A 20,609-nucleotide genomic window follows, 5' to 3' on the forward strand; every position below is an offset into this window, starting at 1 on the left:
GGATCGGATTAGGTTATTAGAATGGGTGCTTGCATTGATGTATTGACTAAAAAGAATGTAAAATATGCAAAAAGAAAATAAATACAAAAAAGGAAACTATACAAAAATAAAAAACAAAGTAAAAATAAATCAAAAAAGAAGAAATATAGAAGGTGGAGTATAGTCATTTTTTTATTTGATTTATAATTTTGTTGTGGTCACTGGGCAGCAAGGGGTTAAGCCATTGATGTGGGATGGAAGTTAATGTTTGAAACTATCAAGTTCTTGGAAAAGGAAGTACTGCACCCCTTGGTATATATATACTGCAGGAATTGTAAAAGCTTATTCAGTAAACTATGGTAGTGTCAATTTGGCACCGCTGCACTCAAAGCCCCAGTGACTACAGCACTGCACTATCGCAGTTTAGTGAATAAGTCCCTTAGTGGATCTTCATAGATAATAATTACATTTGGTGCGAGATTAGCTTCAGCACTGTTTAGATCAAACTGAAAGTTCGAAAAACCTGCAAAAATGTAAATGAAACATTTGGTGCAAAAAAGTTCTAGCAAAAGAGCTTAAATTGCACAAACATCACTATTTATCCTTTTGAAAGTAGCAACATACAGTAGCGATCCCACGACATTTAATATATATTTTATTATTTAAAGTTTCATTGAATTTCCAAGGTGAAAGTAATCTTAATGATTCAAATATGCACTGCCCATTCACTTTTAGTATTAAGCAAACATGTTGTGAGCTCCTGGAGCAACACAAACTTTTTTAGCCAAACTCAAACGGTTATCATTGGCAAAGTTTGCATCATGCAATATGTCAGCTTTGCTTTAGAATTGACCCTTGGAATTGACACAGTGACGTCATCACGCAGCGTCCCGCAACGAAGCGGCAGCGTGGCACGCTGGGGGTACGCTCGCAGCCAGCAGACTCACCTCTGTGTGTGACGGCTTTCGATCGAGGAGCTTTACAAACTAATCCGGTCCATGTTGAACTTTCTGGGGACCCTGTGAGTGCCAGTATCGAGTGCAGAGCCCAGCTGACCTGAAGGGAAATTCCCCATGGAGACGCTGACAGCTTGAAGAGGCGTTCCCAAGAGGGTCCTGCTTTACAGCTACTGTTTGAAGTGCCCACTGAGGGAAGCTAGCATCCTACTTCCACACCAGCAGTCACCGAGTGGTAACCTATGTGTTTTACACACTCAATGCTTGAAATTTTATACTTGATGTACGCAGAATATTTTTCCCTTATTTAATACACAATTGTATTTACTTACTTCACTATTTGCGTTTTGCGCTGTTTTTTTGTTTCCATTGCTTTAGAATTGTCTCCCTTTACCAGTAAGGCACAGACTCCAACAAACCAGCAATCCACGTTTCGGCAAAATTGAGTGAATACCATATTTAAAAAGTCTGATTTATTTAGTACAAATCGATTCCTTTAGAGGACTATGTAACTGTACAGAGATAAGACATCAATAATGAGCTCTGGCATGCACCTTGGAAATAGACATGGGTCTTACATGTGTGGGCGTCCTGCTTTTGTGTCCTCCCAATTAAAATCAAAGCACACTATTAAAATAGTGATCTATGTCTAAAAGAACTGAAAATACAAAATAATATAGACGCGCCTCAAGATGTAAATTATCCAGTTAATGCCCTGACCATATGGCATAAACCAGTCCTGTTGAACTAGAAATCCTCTGATGATTCTTGATAGTTGTCTCACCACATGGGAAAATAAAACCAGAAATCGAACATAGTATATAATGTATAGGATACTAAAAACATATAATCTATAAACTAAGTGAGACACTCAAACACAGACCAACACTTAAGACAAACTCAGGGTCTACTAAAACAATAATTATAACTTACAGACAGGTGCCCTTACAAATAGTAAAATTACAAAGACTTTAAAAACCTGCAAAAAACTCCCACAATAATAGACTGATTTAATAAAATTGTGACATACACATAATGGTAAAAATAGACTGCTGCTCCAGATGAGCAACATTGAAACCCTACTCACAAGAAGCCAAATAAAGGCAGGCACAGCAAATAGTAACTCCACGGGTATGTCCACTTGCAGGGGCTGAAATCTTCAGCGGTGAAAGACCGTCCCCTGGTCATGCGGACCACCACTAATGCGGAACCCACCGCTGTCACTCCACCTTCACGTGTAGCTCTCTGTGTCGGCCTTTTCCCATGGGGTGAGACAACTATCAAGAATCATCAGAGGATTTCTAGTTCAACAGGACTGATTCATGCCATATGGTCAGGACATTCGCTGGATTATTGACATTTTGAGGTGCCGGTATATTTTTTTGTATTTGTTGTGTGTATAGTTCATCTATATTTGGTCCTGGCAGCCTTCCTAATTTTTAGGCACTGTGGTTAATACTTGTAGAGTTTATATTACTCTACCTTTTTATTTAAGCTTTAGCGCTGTAGCACATACACTTTTTTTCACACGTAAAACAACTGAAAAGTCTTAGGAGAGGGATATAAATTTGTAAAGAAACTCCACTTCCCCATGGCTTTATTTAATGTTAAATAAAGTCTGTATAATGTCTACTGGTTATAAAATGATACCCCTGTATAGGATTGAAATCATTTAATCTGTTGATGAATTTCAACACATTATCCTTTTGTTTGAAACGACTGTAAATAAGAATACGTGACTGCTTTTCATGTGACTGCAAAGAACGACCAATTGAAACATCCCTTTTCAATAGAAATAAGATTTTCCTGCTTAAGGTGTAACATGTTAAGGGTGAAAAATGAAAAACACTTAAAGATACATGTTTTGGAAACTTGATACATAGACGAATTGTTTTATTAAATGATGTAACATTTGGGACACACGATCAATGTTTGTAACATTTAACGTACTATCACCCGTAAGTCTCTCTCCAGTTGGTTAAACTGCATTTATCTCTTCTTGTACAGCAGAGTGATTCCCTTGAAGTGATATATATGATTAATAGAAGCAGTTTGGCAGGCTGATTTACTAGGTCTCCGGATGACTGAGATGACTGAATAGGAAAATATTTGAAACGTTTGAAATGCTTCTTCCTATGAAAAGAGTAGAAATGTGTAAACGTCTTCAAAAGTGCCTCCCGGAAGAAGCACACATTTGTGCGAAACGCACATTGGGAAAAGTTGTTTCTGAGGCGAGCGCGGTTGAAGTAGTTTGGCGCATACTTCAACTGAGAGATCACATTGATTGAAACAGGGTTTTGAATGTCCTTTACCTTTGTCAAGATGACCAGGATGATCCCAGGTCTCTGATTGTTGCCGTCAGTAGATGCCTTGATGTCGATTTCCACATTGCAACTACTAACTACCTCCCTGCTGTGACCTGATAAGGACTGTAAATACTATATATCTCTGGAATGTTGTATACATCCATTTGCACTACTGTTTTTCACTGCTCCATATAAATACATATTTGATGTTTTATTTTTCCTTTGAGATAAAATAGCAATATAGTATTCTTAGAGTAGAATTACTTATGAAGTTGCAAACTGAATCATGGGGATTTTTCAGAGCTGTAGGAGGTAGGGGATGAAACATTAGTGTAATATATAACTTCTCCTTTCTATTATATGCACGTCGATCTATAGGTATTCATTATTTAATTGTTGTACTCTAGAGTCAGATTGATGATTTTAAAGCAGCAGTCCAAGCTGCCGTTTTTTTATTTTATTTGTATTTATTTTTACCTTTAATATATGCATCAATACAATCCACACAATGATAAGTAATTAGCTAAGTTGCCTTTCAATACGTTCTCCTGTGATCGATCGGCGAAGATTCGGCTCGGGGTTCACTAAATGGCTGTCAGTGCAGCAGAATATGATCAAAGATGCAAAGTTCTGTGGGGAAGATCATGTGACAGGCAGTCACTAGATTGAATTGGTGCACTGCTAGAGAGGGCAGGGCTCAAAAAGGGGTGTGCCAGAGCCTGTTTCAGAAGAGGAAGGGGGTATGAATTTGTAAATGGTTGCTATAGAACAAAAAATGCTTGTTACATTATATTACATTAAAAATGAAATTCAGAGTTATTTTAAAAAAATGCTACAGATTTTTTCTCATAGTGCAGAACTGATTTATTAAAAAAAACACAGACATATAGGATATTGCTTGTCTGCAACTTTAATGACTTTATTTTCCTATTCTGTCTTAATAAATGATGATACCAGAGTGCATCTTTGTGTGACCTATATTTATTTTTTGGGGTGTCTATTTTGTTTGACACCTGTATGCACTGCTTCCTAATAGTAGGCATATCATGGTACCAGATAACAATACAATCTTGAGCATTTCTCTAGACAACATTTTTTGGGGTGTATATTTCAAGATACTGTAATAGGAGATACAGTACCTGGAAATAAGCATGTTTCTCTGTTTAATTTGACCTATTTTCTAGGTAACTGAGGTGTAGGTATCTAACACCATGGCGGTTCTATTTGAAGGTACATAATAAATGGGTCAGTGTTATCCTTTTGTTTATGTTTAGAAAATCTGTGTTTATGAGTGTTAACAATGGAATAACATTGACACACATTTGAATTTGGTTCTTATCTGTGCACATTTTTGTAGTTTTCATACTCCTCTTGTGTTGCCTTTGTATCTTACCTGTATCTAGACTGCTACAGGAGGTGGAACACAATAAGAAATGATGCTTCATTTTTGCTTTCTCTCAGTTTTGGTCAGAAGTGGAAGATTATCAGTTGGTGGTGTTTTTCGGTTAATCCCTAAACCCTGAATCCATACATCTAAATAGAGTCACTTATACTCCACCTGGAGTGACACCTGTGAATACACATGAGTTACCTGGGAATAAGGCTAATTGAAATATGCAAAAATATATTCTTTATAAAGGCATATATATCAAATTCTTTATAAAGGCATATTTTCTATGTGTCTCAGGTGTGTTTACAGGTATTACTCCATGTAGAATGCTACTCAGATGGAAATGTTATACAATACGCCTTAATCCAAGATTGTCTTGAATGCACGTTGAAATAATACAACTCAAGTAAAATTGGTGGCTGGTTTCATTGGTAATGTTTTATTTGATTAGGTGGTGAGATAGAGAGCATTGGATGATTTAGAGGAATGTTCTGTTGATTCTGGAGAAGTCAATTGGCAGAGGAATTATTAAGGAGCGGGTATGAAAGGGAAAATTCAATATTAATATATATGTAAACACACAGACACATTGTACAAACTGCTGCTGAGTCTGATACCAGTGCTGTGTAGGTTACTTAGGTATAGATGTATGCCTCAAAAGGTAAGCAATAGTATATTTTATTTTAAGAAATCCTGTGCCTCTATGAGTGTGACACTTGTAGATTCATTGTTGAGTGTCTTCTGTTTCTTTTAAAAGACGTAGAAAGGACACCCTTTTATTTAGAGAGTTTTAAACAAAAACTATTGGAATTCATTAAACAATTCATTCCTTTTGCTGCTGCTTCCCAGACATACAGTAGCTGCACTGCACTTGAGCAATGAACTTAATTAATATGTAACATACTATACACTTGTTATAAAAGGATTTCCTTACATTTATGGAAATCAAAGAACAGATCCTGTGCTCCTACCAATTGGGCAAAAAGATACTAGTGACATGTTTACATTTAGAACCTATGTCTGGGTGACAAAGGAGTCATGTGGTTGCATCTTTTTATCAACACATGATTCAAGCCGCCAGCCTTGTCTGGTAAACCCAATTTATCATGTACCTACACTGAATATATGCAATTGCTTCTTATCCTGTGGACTAAACTTGGTGAAGTATGTGAAAGTGTTTCACAGACATACAATAGCTGCACTACACTTCAGCAATGAACAGATCAGGACTTGATATGTAATATACTATACATTTGTTATAAAGCACAGACTTATTATTTCAACTTTCTGAGACAAAAGTGACAGAAAACTAAACTCAAGACTCAAACTTTGAAAAATGAAATCATACAGTATAAAAAAAAATATGAAACTACAAATTTTCTGAAAATTGTATTTGCTGTCTGCAGCACAATGACAAATTCATTGACTTTGTCTCTGAGGCAGTCAAAACAGGGAAAGCAATTTTAAAAATCAATACATCAGCTGAATGTGGTAGTACGTGAATCAGATTACTAAACATAGGCCATGCAAATATATAACAGCACTGTTTTTCATTCTTCATAAAAAAGTTGATGGTACAGAAATAAAATACTCAGAAGTATATTTATCTGTGTCACATTATCCACAAGCTCGTTTAAAATGCAAATATTTTGATTCTGGACAAGCCAGATTCCACACTTTTAAAATGTGACTTGACATAAAGCCTTAGTCTGATGCTTTACACAAGTTGTATTACCAAGCCTGGATTAAGGAAGTACAGAGCCAGCAAACCAATTCCAAGACATCTACCATACCCTGTAGGTTTCATCAGTTCAAACTTGGTCGTTAGCCTTGTATTGACAGATGGTCATAAGCTACAGGTACAAAGATGGCACACAAGGTTATTGTGAATAGAAATATGACATCAATCATCCACTATACAGGTTACAGTAAAGACAGAAAACACTCAAGGGTGCATTCATGTCTCATGCAGGCTGCCACAAACCTGGGCATCATAATGTGAATACGTACATTGAGTATGTCACGTTTTAGATTCCAAATCCCTTAAACAAAGTTCAGGGCCAAACATTGTAATATTTATATTGTGTTCTGCGGATATACAAGCGAAATGGATTTTGAAATCATTATCATTAGAAACAGTTTGTCCCCAAACACATTTGTTAAGAGATATTCTCCACTTGCTTGGTAATTTGAATGCTAAATATTTAATCTTGGGAAATGGGTTCTCTGGCTCCTTGTCTGCTTGCTGTTCAGTCCTGCTCCTGACATCTCATTTTAATAATATCATCTCCTTACATAGTCTTCTCAGATGTCTGATATACTAAATGTTTTATTGTACTGTGAGACCTCTGTCATAACAATTTGCATAATCATTTTTAGAAGGTAAGGTCACAAGAAAGGCGTGGTCAGGGATGGGACCATATTATTAAACAGAGTGAAAACCTATGTTTTAGAAATGGCACTTATTTGTATTCCCGTATTTGTACAATATGAAATACTTGTTATGTGATTGTAATACATCTGAGAATAGAGTGCTATGCATTCCGCAAAAATCTCTATTCAGATATTCAGATGAGGTGGTTACGATATTCCTTGAGGTTAGGAATTGTGCCAGACATGTCTTTGTAGACCTTTTGAAACTGCATCCATTTGTGGATTAGGAGTAGAAGTGAATAAGCAAGGTTTAGTCACCTCTCTCTTGGGAAATTTAACATGCAGTGTTGGATTGTGTAGCTATATTTTACTTGAGGGATACAGGTATTAAAAAGACCTGAATAAGTATCTATGGCAAAAAAATGAGCTGTTGTAACAAGGGAAGTATACAAAATCAGACTTTTGTAGAAATCCAATTTTCTCAAGCAGTGGAAGCTATTAGAATTTAATGAAGTAGTAATTCAGCTTTGTATAAATTTAAAGCATGCATCATTTGCAACATCCATGCACGATTAGGACAAACCTATCTTCGACCACATTTGATCTGAGTATCAAATATTGATGACAGATCCATTAATCAGAAAAAAAGGGAAAAGAAAACTGTAAAGATCTGACCTAAATTTAAAAATGTGCTTTTTGATATAATACAGTATTTGCTTCCCTGTAAATAGCAGGCACCGAAGCACAGAGGGAGGTGTATTGACTTGGAACCAAAAGAGCCTCCTAAGAAGTATGGAACTAGGTAAATATAGCTGTGGGGTTGGAGATTTAGGGGCCTATGCTATAAGCCTCGATAAGACACTTATTGAGGCCTTTTCACCAAAAAAGCCTACTACTATTCAGTAAGCCTCGATAAGTGGTGATAAATGGCATTTTCAGCAGGTTTTTTTTCTCCAAAAAAAAATCGTCATGCGAGCTGCGATAATCCACAAAATTGGCAGGTTTTCACATTCATACAATTCTAGAGGCCTCGAGTAGGCAATTTCTTCTGAAAATCCTCCCCCCAGGAAAAGTTGGCGTGAAAGTGGTGAGAACCTGTCGATATGGCGGCGAGAGAGGACTTAGAAAAAAAAATGCATTTTTCCTGCCTCAGAGTGATGCCGGGAGTCTCCGGAGCTGATTGCACCGGAGGCCGCCGGCATGCAGCCCATGCAATAAAAATGCATTTATAGACAACTTCATTATCTTAGCGGCTAACCGCTAAGGCAATGAAGGGGTTAACTAGAGGTGCCAGGTTTATTGTGTGTAGCAGGGGTGGGTGAAGGTGGTATTTGGCCCTTGGTGGGTGTTTATGCCTTGTGGGGTGGTTGCGGCTGGAGTTAACCCCTTCATTACTTTAGCCATTAATACCACTAAGGTAATGAAGGGGTAAACCCTCCCACTACCACCTGGTAGGCCTAAACATCCATCATTGGGGCTACTACCCCCTTCACCCAATCCTCTACCCACAATAAATAAAAATACACACAACAACCCTACTACCATCTCCTCAACACCCCCCCCCCTCTCCCACAACACATAAAGTAGAGTAATTGGCAAATGTACTATTATCCAGATATGGATAATAGTGCATTTGCCCATTATAATATGAAACATTAGCCAGGCAGCAATAATAAAGAAAATAAAACATTCAACTTACCCCCGCTATCATGAAGGGCATCCTCATCTGCATACTCCAGGTCCATGTCCTCCGATGCTAGCAAGAATACAAGAAACAATACAATCTAAATACCCCTAACCCCTTAATCACCTTAGCGGTTAATAACCACTTTAGTTATTAAGGGGTTAACCCACCCTCCCCCGCTACCAACCTGGGAAGCCTAACCACCTACCCCGGGACCACTATACCCACCCTTTACCCATTGATTGGCATAGTGGTACATCATACCCATATAATATGGGCATGAAAAGCCACTATAGCAGTCAATGGTCACCTTGCTATCACAGGTAATCGAGGCTTTCTGAATACGCACAAAAGAATGTCGAATTAAACGGCCCAGCAATTTTTTTATGAAGGCTTATAGCATAGGCCACTTAGCCTGTAGCCAGCCAGAAAACACCTACAATCATTTTGCAAAGAAGTTAGCAGTCTAAATGACTCACCTAAACAAATCTAACAGCGCTAACTGATTGCATTACTTTTTTGGAAAACTAATTACAAATCACAATTTTTAGGGGGGCTATGAATATGGCAGTGTCCCTGGGGATGTGTTCTTTAAGCTTAGCGCACCCTGTCCTTATCAAAGAGACAAAGATTGAAATGTACGGGGAGAGATTAGGTCAACCACAGGAAATCACAACCCCCCACCCCCACCCCCACCATAGCTCTGCATGTTTATATATATATTAATAATTATTTAGAAATACTTATACCTAGGTTTCAGATCTGGGTAAAAAGACATAAATCATGAGATGAGACCCCTTAAATATGTTTCTGGAAATCGGGCATTAGCTCACTTTGATCATAGGAAGGATTGGCAATTTAAAGAAGCATTCCCAGCAACACTTTTTTTGAACCACGTTAGTTTAGGCTCCGGGGACCTCCTGCTTCTCGAGATATTTACCTCAGAAGGTGGTGCCAGTAGTAGCTCAGCCGGGGCTAGTCAGGGCTATCGATATGGCAGCTTTAAATGTGCCGCATCCTGCAGGCCAATATGAAGTTGTGACGTCATCCCTTGCGGCTTCCTATTGGCTCAAGTGACGCGGGACATTTAAACTACACAAAGATACCAGACCCCCTTCCGAGGTGAGTGTCTCAAAAAGCAGGGGGTCCCCTGAGCTGAAATCAATGCAATTCAGCTTTGCCCCCCACTTCAAACCTATTAAAAAACAAAAAAATGTGTCCCTCGAAGGGCTTCTATTAGGGGTTGTTGGACTGAGATCTCATAAAAAGAAGGCCTGCCATTCGGTAGATATTTGGCCGGTTTGACTATGGTTTTACTGAGATTGATTAACTCCTAACAAAAGATCTTATAAAGACAGACTAAAGTAATTCGATATACAGAATAAATTCTTGCAGAAAACTGGAACATAAATAAAGGTACCGGGACATAGCGGGCCATATCTACTAAGCTACACTATTTGTAGCACTCAAGTACTAATAACTGAGAATACTTGCAGATGCTGAAACTCAAAGACGTAGCAATGTTGTAAGCAAAGAAGAGTAGCATTCCAAAGGATTATAGTCAAGCGGCGTGCGATTTATTAACCAACGTTTTAGTCCAACATAGTGGACCTTTGCTGTACCGAAATGTGGGTTAATAAATCACATACTGTTGGACTAAAATCCTTTGGACTGCCTGCTACTCCTGTTTGCTTACAACACTAAGCTATACTGTGCCATAAAACACTTCCCAGTGCCGTATTACACATTACTACCCATTCAAGAGTTAGGTTGTTTCCTGGCCCTGGAAGGTTTTTTTTTTTAATTTAATAGAATAAATAAGTATATACACTACCGACACACTTTATTAAAGTGTGGCCGGTACCGCAAGCCGGGAGATTTCCCGGCTTGCTAGTGGCCGCCCCTCGGTGTGCCGCGCGTCATAGACGCGCGTCATAGACGCGCGGTCACGCGTCTTCGGGAGCGTGCGCCCCCTGCACGCGCGTCCAGGGGCTCCCCGAGGGAGCCCTGGTGTCCCGCGATCGCGGGACAGCGGCAGGGGGTTCCGGGGGACCCGGCGGACCCGGCAGCGGTAGGGAGAGCGCCCCGATCGGAGGGCGCTCTTCCGCTGCTTCGGCGCGCGCCCGTCACTCTCGGGCGCGCGCCAGGCTACTGCTGCGGCCAAGAACGGGCAAATGCTCGAATAAACTTGGCCGCAGCAGTATGGACCAGGGTTTACAAACTGTAAGGTGGTACACTGAGGGGAAATGTGAGGAATCTTTGGTACTGACGCATATACTACATTGCAAGGCCAAACTTCAACCACTTGCTTACTATACATATAAATATGCTCTTATATGGTCATCACACATTTACTGCAGAACATTACTAAATGCTGATTCATAAAAGAAATGTGCATCTCATTTCTTGGAGCTGTGATACATTTAAAACACTCACCTAAATATTACATTTTCTGCAACATTATTGGTAGAAAACGGCAGTTTAAGATAGTAAAGTCAATTTGACAAAGCTCTTAATTGGAAGTAGTACAATAACAAATGACACCGTCAAGTTAATAAATACTGCTCTTGTTAGAGGCTAATTAGAGTCTTGTGTGTAGCGGACAAAATGTAGCTGAGTTTCAAAAGTTGTAGTGATCTGGGTGGAGTTAAACAGCATTTAGATGTTGTTGGAAAACACTGTTGAAGGTACACTTCAGTCTGGAGGCTTGCATTGGATCTGACAAGATTAGACACCCTGTGATATGTAGAAACGGGGGTCATCCATTTGAGGAATTAACCTCTAAAGCACAGGTTCCCAACTCCAGTCCTCAAGAACCATTAACAGTGCAGGTAGTGCACAGGTGGTTCAGTCAAAATGTTTGGGCTAATAAGATGACAGCCTTAAAACTTGCACTGTTAGTGGTCCTTGAGGATTGGAGTTGAGAACCTCTGCTCTTGGGTTTCCTTGTGATAGGTGAACAATCACTGACAGGCACAATGCATGAACCCAAAAACTGACAGGAAGTAGTTATGTGGCCATCTTGGAACTGAGCAAAATCTATAAAAAAATATATCTCCAAATCATGGTTGAAGAGGACTAATGCGGAACCATATCTTTGTTTGGTGGGGTTTCTGTCTGATTTAAATAACCTTAAATGAAAACAGTTTGGACTAGAGCTTTATACAGTACCTCACATAAAAATCTGAGATTTTTTTTTAAACAAAAATAGGATGTGGCACCTACGCAAGAAAAGTATGGGAAAGCGAAAGCTAAACCAATTATAACAAGAAGCACAGCATAGTACAAATTTATATAAATGGAAATACAACTGAAAGAGACAAATGGCAGCATATTAAAACATTTCTGACAGTGAGGGATTATAATATAACCCAACATTCAGTGTAACAAGCAATTAAATTGTCTGCAGGATTTTACATTCCTGAATTCCCCTCCCCCCTCCCAAAAAAACGATTTAAAAAACAAACCATGGCAAGAGTGTGCTGTATGTTTAAGTCATTTATTTTCACCCTGAAGTTAATGACAGACTTGTTTTTGTTCATCTTCTTAAAGGTACAGTCCCAGGTAGCAGGCCAGAAAACAGTCTCTTGTAAATAATTTAACAGTCTAATTGGCTAACCTACATAAATCTAAGAAATCCAATCATGCAAAGATTTGGTTACTTTTTTGGGGGTAGAGGGGGGGGGGATTATCTGCAAATGTAATTTCAAATGGGGAAGTGTTTTATTTACTCTTGGTTTATCCTGAGAGCCAATACAGATAAGGGGAGGGTGAGATGGAGCTAGCTGTGCAAGTTTACATATGAACCCTCTTTATATGCTGATTTTTTTTGGGGGGGGGGGGGCATTTATAGAGTAGCGGTGTGCATTAAAGGTGCAACCCCACGTGGTTGGCAAGAAAACATACGTTTGTCAAATATTTAACTGTTTAATTGACTTCCCTAATCCAATCTAACCATGCTAATAGCAAAGATTTGGTTGCTTATTTTTATTTTAAGTAATACTTGAATTTCTTAGGGGCCTCTGAATTGAGAAATGTTTGTCAATCAAGCGTTTTTGTTACCCATATCCCACCTTGTCCTTATCAGATATCCAGTAAATGAGTGAAAGAGAAGAGATGGGCTCTAACTGTACAAGCAGCCAAAGAAAAACAAACCGTACCCATGCCTCAGCTCCCCATGTTTACATAATAACATAAAAATAATATTTAAAAATACTTTTGTTTGTGAGATTTGGGTAACATATAGTATACATCATTCGCTCAAATGTAGCAGCTGTTATTGCCTCCATTAACATGCATTGCAGGTTAAGAATCTGATAATACCTTCAATTCTGACACATTGGCAAGTTTTGAATTATGGATTTCAGGGCCCCGTGGGCAGGAGGCTGCAACAGGAAAGGCTAGACACAGACTCCTCCCCCTCCCTGTCTGTGTGTGGGAGAGAGAGCTCTGCACCGGAGAAAGACTGAAGAAGGAGGAGTGTGTGTGTGTGTGTGTGTGTAGAGCAAGGGTGGGGGCTGTGCTGTGAGAGGGGGAGGCTGTAGTGTTTGTTTGTGTGATGCGGCTGTAGTGTGTGTGCGTGTGTCAGAAGATGGGGGGCTGCAGTGTTTGTGTGCGGGGTAGGTGTAGGTGATTGGAGGCAACAGTGTGTGTGTGTTGAGGGGAGAGGGGGTAATGGGGGCCTGCAGTGTTGTGTGTATGTGATGGGAGGAGATAGGCGGCTGCAGTGTGTGGAAGGGGAGATGGGGGTGGCAGTGTGTGTGGGGGGGGAATTGTGGTTGATATGTTGTGTGTATGTGAGGTGATCGGGGGCTGCAGTGTGTGGAAGGGGAGATGGGGGTAGCACTGTGTATATGGGCGGGGATGGTTGCAGTGTTGTGTATGTGAGGGGAAGAGTTCGGGAGCTGGTGTGTGGAGATTGGGGAGCGATGGGGAGCTGGAGTGTGTGTGGGAGTTGGTGACTTCAGTGTTGTGTGTACTGGCGAGCTTGCAGTGTGTGTTGGAGTGGGCTGTATTGTGTGTGTGTGTGTGTGTGTGTGTGTGTGTGTGTGTGTGTGTGTGTGTGTGTGTGTGTGTGTGTGTGTGTGTGTGTGTGTAGAGAGGTGTGTGTGTGTGTGTGTTGTTACAGGTCATTGACTCTGCATACATTAGTAGGAGATGGCAGTATGCCTGCTTTCCAGTAGACGAGGGGTTAACCCAGCTTATTAAGCAGTCCACAGGTGATTCAAATTAAGCTAGCTCACCTGCTTTAAAACAGGAAGAGGAAATGCCTCTGGAGCAGCAGTCCCTCTCAGGCAGAGAGAGAAGACAGAGTAGTGTTGACAGACAGACACAGGCTGCTCAGATTGATCCTGTCCCAAGGAGGAATAAGGCTCCCAGGTAAGGAGCCAACTGGTGTTGTTGAACATTGTTGGGCTGGACTAGGTTAGCTAGCCAGCCAGGTAGATAGCCTTCACTTTTGTTTAGTCAGTTCCCCGACCGGGGATAGGCTTTTGTTTACGTTTATTGCACTTAAAGGGACAGAGTACCCATTGTTTTGGTTACACTTTTGGACAAATAAATCCACCAGCATATTATTTCACCAGAAGAGTTGTGTTGTCTCCTCACTAATCACGGTCATCCTGCCACAGTGTGTATGTGTGTGTATGGAGAGGGGGGCTGTAATGCATTTACAATTTTATTTTAATAAACAAGTACATATTTAAAAGAACATGTAGAATATCATGTTTATAAAAATCAATGACTATACAAAAGTTTCTAGCCTAGTCTAACACTTCTAGCCAGTGCCTCATTGGCCAGTAATTCACTGTTCTGATGGGATTATTACGTAAATAATGCCCTAAAAAGGCCGTAATGCTTGTGTATTAAGGAGATAATGCACAGATTACCATTGTTTTCAGTTACGCGTTCATTAGTGCAGTGTTAAATATTGCATTAGCGTTAATGCAACACCTCACATTATTGGCTGTAATAACGTCTGCTACATCTGTAACCCTTTAAACATGTCACTGGCAATAGTACCCTTTGCCTCTTTAAAGTGAATATCTGATGATGTGCAGGCGGCAAAGGGATTTAAAATACTTGATTCCCTATCCAAATTTAGTTAATAACAGACGAAGCATAAACTATTTTTGTCCTTTCTTGTATTCTATTTAATTTTGTAAATACTGATTTGTGGAAAAAGACCTCTTGCCTGTAATAGCTCAGCAAAGTACATTCAGTACCATCAACAGCTCCTATCTGTTTCATTTGAGACCACTAGCCAGGCCTCCTGCTCATCTCCCAATTCCCTAATCTAATCTAACTCTGTGGGGTTTATGGGGGTTCATTTAAGCAGCAGAAGCTGTGCTATAATTGTTACATGTGCCAGCAGCGATTTGTACCATCTGGGTATGAAAAAAAGAGGATACTACTACCACAGAGAAAGATCTTTATTCTATTACCAAGGTAATATAAAATAAGAGCGGCTGCAGAGCAATTGGAAACAGAGAAATGGCCAGCTATGTAGTTATAGTGAAATGTCAAAGTATAATGAAACAGGGGAACTGGATGCTGTATGATATGAACCAAGTTACAAGCAGGTGGTACCACTAAATACTGTATGTATATAAATAAAAATGTGGGGAAATGTCAGACTTTTGCAGCAAGCTCTAATACAGGAGTTTGAAAAAACATTAGTTTGGAAAACCTTTATGGAAGATATTTTTACCCCTTTAATATCCTATGGAAGTACAGTCGTTTGTGGCAGGAACACCTTGTATGTCATGGCACTGTGCTTGCCAGTGGTAGATTGTGATCAGAGCTTTGTTGGAGCACCAACTGCGATCTGCCGTCAATGTCACTGGAATTACATCAACATCATGTGATCGCTCTTGAGCTATCACATGATCTGGAAACGTTGGAGAGGGCCAAGGCCACAGAGGTTGTACTTCTGCATGTGTTTATATATATAAATATATAGATATATATAGATCTATATATAGAAATATATATATAGATATATAGATATATCTGTCTTTATGTGAGTAGGAAGTTATCAGCATCTTTGAAAAATCCCCCTTTAATGGGGAGGATGTTTGGTTCAAGTTCATATATAATGTTTTACGGAAATAATAGACTGATTACTATGAAAATATTTTCACAAATACAATTTTTATTGTGTCTGTAGTTGAGATGTGCTAAATATTTATCTGAATATGCAAAACAGGTTTGCTTTTTTGCATTTGACAATTATATCATAATTGTTCAAATAACTAGAAGTATTGAGGCAGCAAAAACACTCAAAACATGCATTATCTTCTAGATAATGAAAGAGGTGCAACTCTACTCTTTTATATGTTTAACACTTCTTGATTTCTGCCAATATTATTTACATTATTATTGATTTTAGTAAAACATATATGATATTGCTCACTAAGCAACGTGGAAATATTTGGCAAATTTCCAGCTGAGAGAAGACTGGTATATTTTAGGTTATGACTCTTATTTAGCTACTATATGTAAAGGAGAGAAAAAAAGACCATTATAATTTCAAACAGGCAAAATTTTGTAGCACATTTCTTTAAACCTTTGACATTTTTTGATGAAGTGGAGTTTGCTTCGATAATGGATGAGTTACAAATAGTTTTTTTTATACAAAATGATGCTCAATCTTTACTTCTTGCAAATTTCTGCAGGGATCCTCAGATTTCCAATGTGTTCTCCAAACACAACACTGCTAGAGTAATACAGTATGAAGACTTGCATTTAGGAGATGTGGCTCTCTGCTTCAATGTATCAGTGAACGTTGCCTACTTCTGCTCACTCACAAACTGTAAGGCAATAAATTGTTGTGTGGCTTTTTATCAGGGCGGAGAGTTAGGGAGCAAAGAGTTATGTGGCACGTGATATAGTAATGAAATGTATCAATTTGTGCATCTCTTGATATCCTTTTTCTGGCGTGTCAGTGTTAATAAAATCTGCTACCTCTGAGCTGGTATAAATCTGTATGGCTAGTAGATTGGTGAAAAACTGACATTTTTGACACAGATGCTAAGGTTCAGAACATGGTTTTACTCACTCCATGCTCTGCAAAGGAAATAATTCTTACTTAATTTAGAGGTTCTGCCCAATATATTCAAAATATCAAAAATACTGTGTAGGGAAGTGAGGAAGTAATATTGCTGAAATCAGTATACTGTTGAAATTAATATATAACTGAAATGGACTGGGGGGGTCTCTGGAGAAGGATTGAAGGCGATGTTCTGTTTCCATTTTGTCTTTTCTGTTAGTATCCATTTTGTGTGTAAGAATGTGTGTGTGGTGTGAATGAATGTGTTTTGCTCACAGTAGATTTAAGACTGCGCCTGAAGTAACTCCCACATTCCTGGTAATAAGAAGTGTCTGATTCCTATAGAGAACAGTTTAAATCAGGTTTTAATGATCTTTAAGATGATTGGTTTAAGAATTAAGGAGTGGTTAGTATATTCTGCCTTGTAACCTATTTTGAACATACAGTAGGAATCAAAAATGTATAAAAAGGCTGTTTGGACATTCCCTGGCAGAGAGTCTTACAGACTTTTGAATGTGTATGATCATACTTTGCAATAAACTTCTCATTATCAAATGTACCCATGTTTGTGGGTTTACAAACCTTGACAGAAGGCTTGAAATCTACACGTTGCAGATTCGTTATTGAATTACGAGTCGAGCACTTGGAGAATTTGATGTTCAATTCAAACTCTGTGTAGAACTTTAGAACACATTTTCTAATCCAAGCAAAATTTGAGTCAAAACTCTAGAAAAGCTCATCCTTTGACTTAATTTTGTGTGTGTTTTTTAATATTTTTTAATAGAATGGTTGAAATTTTTGCAAGAAAATCGATGTTCGACAAAAATGGGTAATCATTTTGTTTGCCATTATCTTTTTTAAATTCCAAAAACCAAAAGAGGAAACATTTTTTCAACCCAATCCAGGACACTGAAATTATGTTAAAACCAAATGCAAAACACCAGTGGAAGAGCCAACCCTTAGTATAGCATGGAGTTCAGTCTTTCCATGCAGTTTTCCTTTAATGTTAATTTTCATTTTTATTTTTTTTGTCATTTAGCTTTTTAAGCAATGAAACAACAATGCCAACAGAGAAACCCCATTTGGCATTATCAAACAATGCTCAAACAGTTTTATGCCACCTGTCTATAATAGTATATGTTAAATGATTGCAGACAGTATCTGTTGTGTTTACTGCCACATTGTATGCACTGTAAAAATAGCAGCAATACACAATATAAACATATAATGCAAGACAAATATAAGACAAGTGTTTCCACCAACACACCTTCAGAAAGAGACCAGCAATTAAACTGTGAGCAAGACATAAAGATCCAGTAAATTAGTATGAAAATGAGTCACCTTTTTGTGTATAGTCACTCAAGTACATCTGTTATACTGATGTATCACTAGTTTTATAGACCTGGATTATTTCCAAGGTAAACACGGCACACTCCGTCAAAAAGCTGTAAACATAGATACAAGTCATTCATCTAGAAATCCCCTAGCAGAATTTGCCAAGGAGCTAAGTGCCTCAAGTACTTCATCCTGTTTTATGTGATAAGATGTTAATCTTCCTTACAGCAATATTTTGTGATGGGTACACCTTTCAGAAAATAAACATCCTGCAATGCATGTAATACACTTGTAACTACACACTTTTAACCTTATAAGAAAGTAGTTACCAATCTCTCTTTAGGCAACATAATAATATTGCTTTAGAAAAAAATAGTCATTGACCCTATGTCAATCTTGTGAGTCAAATAAGCGGAACTTAAATCTTCCTGAGCAAAGGGAAGGCAGATTCGCAGCAAATTTAATAGGGTCCTATTGCATGTTAGCATAGCAATATAGAGGCACTGTTTATAGAAAAAGGACCAGATGGGATGGAATGGTTTCTATGGTCCAGAAACTCACACTTGTGATTTATTCACTATAGTATGAAAGCCATTAGTGATTGTTAATGGCCATTTACTGGAATAGCACTTTACTGAATAAACCTTTAGAGTAACTTGCTACAATGAGTTTGCCACATTTTTCTTCATTTTCTTATAGAATGCTTGATGGAATAAATTGGGAATGGGAGCTGAGTTGCAGTACTGAGCAACAAAGCAATGGAAACCAGCCAATTAAACAATATAAACTGCTCTTGCAAACCACAACTGAGATCTATAACTCATATAGTTTTCTCATTTTGACACAAATTATATTTAAGGATAAAGAATGTGGACAAGAAAAATAATTTGACAATAATAATCCCCACTATCCAGTTTTTCTGCCTTCCATCCTGCGGTATTCTCATGCTAGAACTATCCTTGAAGTCACTAAATTGTTTTTTCTAACATGGATCCTTATTCCCAAAGCAGTGGTAGCCCACATGTTAAGCCCTTAGAAGCAAACGGATTCACCATTTCTGGTATGTTTACTTCTCTTTCATGAATAAGTTCCATTACTTGAAAGTATTACTACATAATTAAACAATTTCCATATCTTGTAATAGACATGTTCGCAAAAATGTCTGAACTCAGCAAAATGTTCTTTTGTTTCCTGTTTTTGTTTGTGTAAAAAAATAGTTTGCCCCAAAATATAAGTAGGTCATATGACCATGGTGTGTAAAGTCACACTAGTTTTTTTTAGATGCAACTATTGGCCAAAAGTTAACCTTTCCCCTTTTTTGGAACATTTACATTTTTTACTTAATTTTTTTAACGTTGAAATGAATGCAATAATTTTCAAAACAATTGCAAAGTTGAAATAAAACAAGACCATTTTGCACATCTCTATCTGGCAACTTATTAGTGCTACAAAGTATTATATTCACGCAATAGTTACTTTACATCTTGTTAGGTGATTTACCTTTCTCACTGACCTTCCAAATTAATAAATAAACATTGCACTAAGTGTAAAAATATATTCACATGCGTCATACTATATCTTCTAAATAATAAATGTCCCAAACGTTTCGCTCGTTTGAATATACTAGCATGAGCGGCGCAACATTTTGAACGTAAACATTTTCACTTAAACAGCGAAGATTACAGTTTACTCTCTAGTAATCTCTGTTTATCTTCTTTCACACATTTTCTTCTCATGCTGGGCTCTTCTTCAGCAAACCCTTGCACCGGCTCCATATGACCACAAGATTACTCTGTCACCATCTCTCATTAATAACGTGTTTAAAGAGCAATACCATTTAATTTGACTCATTATCCACATTGACCTATTCACTAAAGCTATATCATGAGTGATGACTGTTTTAATAAGCTTTATATTGTGGAAATGTCTATACGATAATTTATCAGGATATATGCATTAGCATGATCACCCACTACTGGAGTCACTCAAAAAAATTGCAAAATCTGATCACATACCCCATGTAATACTTAATATTGCTACTCTATGTGCTGTATTTTATTACTGCTATGTACATTACAAAGATGGATACAAAGTAATGTATTACTATTATACAGTCCATTACTAATGTATAATATAATATTATATATTGTACATTAGTAGTGCATTAATATTTTAGTAGTCAAGGTGGCCTTCAGGGTAACAACCATGGGTAATAGCCCCTCTGGCATATACAATAAAGGGGTTACCAAATGGCTTACCCTAAAATCCTTAACACTAAAGTAAGCTTACGCCCTATATGCCATAGATACCATATGAAGTTTGCATTATTAGATAAGTGACTTTGGGGCCTATTCTATAAGCCTCGATAACCCACTTGTCAAGGCCTTTTCGACCAAAATGCCAACTGCAATTCTGTAATCCTCGATAAGTGGGCGACAAAAGCATAAATCGCCCATTTTTGCAGCCATCAAGAAAAGATCGGCGGATGAGCGGCGATAAGCCACTTTAGGCAGGTTCTGAAACTCGTGCAATTCTA

At 38.3% G+C, this 20,609-nt stretch overlaps 1 protein-coding gene across 8 annotated transcripts in view; it reads left to right on the forward strand.

Moving 5' to 3' along the window:
• The window catches only part of RBFOX1 (RNA binding fox-1 homolog 1), a 658,912-nt gene that overhangs the window by 246,515 nt on the left and 391,788 nt on the right, over positions 1 to 20,609 (forward strand). The gene's annotated exons all lie outside the window — the stretch shown is intronic.

Source organism: Ascaphus truei, chromosome 11 (genome assembly GCF_040206685.1).
Source record: "Ascaphus truei isolate aAscTru1 chromosome 11, aAscTru1.hap1, whole genome shotgun sequence".
Classification (NCBI taxonomy): Eukaryota; Metazoa; Chordata; class Amphibia; order Anura; family Ascaphidae; genus Ascaphus; species Ascaphus truei.